Consider the following 2,613-nt stretch of genomic DNA (forward strand, 5'->3'; position numbering starts at 1 on the left):
GTGCACTAACGGATTAAGAATGTTATAAGGATGAGTGCTTGCCTGGACACGTTCTGAAGCACAGTTAAGGTTATTGATTCTGACTGGGTGCGTCCTGAAATCAATAACAGATTTTTGGATCTAATTGGGTGTGTCCTGAGATCAGTGAATGGGAGAAAGAAAGCAAGTAACAATCGAACGTACATGGGCGCCCTCAACGACAAAATATTTTGGTCATGCTTGGAAGTGGTTATCTGTTTTAAAACCTTCTAAGTCATGATTGTGATATTGGATAAACTGCTTTTATCATTTCATAAAATATTTCGAAAAACTCATGCCCACTGAGTACACTAGTGCTCAACCCAAATTCTTTTCAAATATTTTCAGGGTAGGCGGTTGGCGTGCACGGTGCTGAGCTGGAGAGTGTGAGTCCCATTAAATGTACTACCTATTTCATGGTTGCTCTATCCTGTAGTACTAAATAAATGAATTGCCTAACTATGTTGGGCCCAGACTCACTATTCTCATTCCGCTGCACATGTTTGATGTTATGTATTGGAGATTGCGAAACTAAACCTATTTAAATCCTTGGGGATTCTTCGTACTATAAACTCATTTTATGTCATTAATATCTTCCATTATAATAAGTCCTTTTATTTATTACATTCCTACCTTTCCCCAAGTTTGGGCTGTTACACCGTTAAATTAGATAAGATCAACGACTGAGATTCTGTCTCATTTCTCTGCCTATATTTGCATTTCTATAGAACTTTGCCTATATATATATATATATATATATATATATATATATATATATATATATATATATATATATATATATATATATATATATATATTTATATATATATACTCCCTCCGTCCCTAAAATAACTTCCTCTTTTTCCATTTTGGGACGTCCCCCAAATAACTTCCTCTTTCTTTCTTTCCATTTTTGGAAACATACCCCACCACTAATAATACTTTATTTATTCTTACTTTTCACTTTTCACCACTCCCAATACTAATTATAACACTTTTCACAACTTTCAATAATAATTATATCACTTTTTCTCCACTATCAATACACTTTACAACTTTTTATTAAAACCCGTGCCGTCCCCAAAGAGGAAGCCATTTCAGGGACGGAGGGAGTATATATCATTAGTATGTTAACCTCATTTGTAAAAACTTAACTTCGAATGAGTAGCTAGGATGGGTTAATAAATATGTACACGTCAAAACACTTAGATAAGATATAAATAATGTTGTTGCAATAAAAATAAAATAAAATAAAACAATAATTAAAAAAAAATCACTACTAATTAGTTACAAGATATATGAACGTAGTGAGTTACTAACTAATGTTGAATTCTTAGAAAGAATATAAACCTATTTGGCCCAAATTAAATTGGGCTAACACTTACAGCCCACTTCACCACGTTTATTAGGTTTAGTTCCTATTCATTGTAGTTCACATTTCACTAAAGCTCTACAATTACAACCAATCATTTATAAGCATCTCGTTATCTTCTATGGGTGCGTTTTTTTGAGTAATAAAATTATCATGAGAAAATGAAGGATAAAAAAAGATGAGAAAATATTATCCCCTTCATCTTTTTTTATATATCTCGTGTTCTTTAAGGTAAAAAATATAATTTATCACAACATGCCCTAAGAAAAATATTATTCTCCATTACAATATTATCATGTATTGGAGTTAAAATGAGAAAAAGGAGTTGTTTGGATTTTTTTTCATCCTGCTTGGGGAAAATAATCCTTCTTACATAGCATGTGAAAAATATAAAATTTTCATCTTTTTTCATCAAAGAAATATAACACACCCTATAGTGTAAAAACAAAGGCATGCATCATTGTTGCCTTTTCTATGCACAAACTACCGATATATGTATAAATCATAGTCGCAGGGGACCATTAAGGTTAAGACAAACCACAAACAGGGGCGTAGCCAGGGGGGGGCTAGGGGGGGCTGAAGCCCCCTCCCAAATTTTCAATTTTTTTTAGTATATATATATATATATATAGATATATGTTTATATTATAAAAGAAATTTGTTTTACAAAAGTTAATTAGCTTGTTATATTCTTCCATTTATAATTAATTTAAGGATAATTGTGTTATTTAAAACTATATAATTTATAAAAATATTATACATTATTATCACTATTATGCTTGTCTTTTAATAGAAAATGCCTAAAATGGATGGAATGCCCAAAAAAAATTTGTTTGCTTTTATTACTATGCTTGTCTTTTATTATTATTGATTCTAGCCTGTAATTTATTGAAAATATATAATTTATGAAAATATTGTTCGTTATTATTGTTATTATGCTTGTCTATTAATAAAAAAATGCCTAAAATGTACAAAATGACAAAAAAAAGTTTGTAATGTATTGAAATTAATTTTTAATATATTAAAACTATATAGTATATGAAAATGTTGTTCTTTATAATTACTATTATACTCGTCTTTTAATAAAAAATGCTTTAAAAATACAGAATGTCCCAAAAAAATTTGTAATGTATTGAAACTAATTTGTTATATATATAAATTATATAATCTATGAAAATGTTGTTCTTTATTATTACTATTATGCTTGTCTTTTAATAAAATAA

Source organism: Salvia miltiorrhiza, chromosome 4 (genome assembly GCF_028751815.1).
Source record: "Salvia miltiorrhiza cultivar Shanhuang (shh) chromosome 4, IMPLAD_Smil_shh, whole genome shotgun sequence".
NCBI lineage: Eukaryota > Viridiplantae > Streptophyta > Magnoliopsida > Lamiales > Lamiaceae > Salvia > Salvia miltiorrhiza.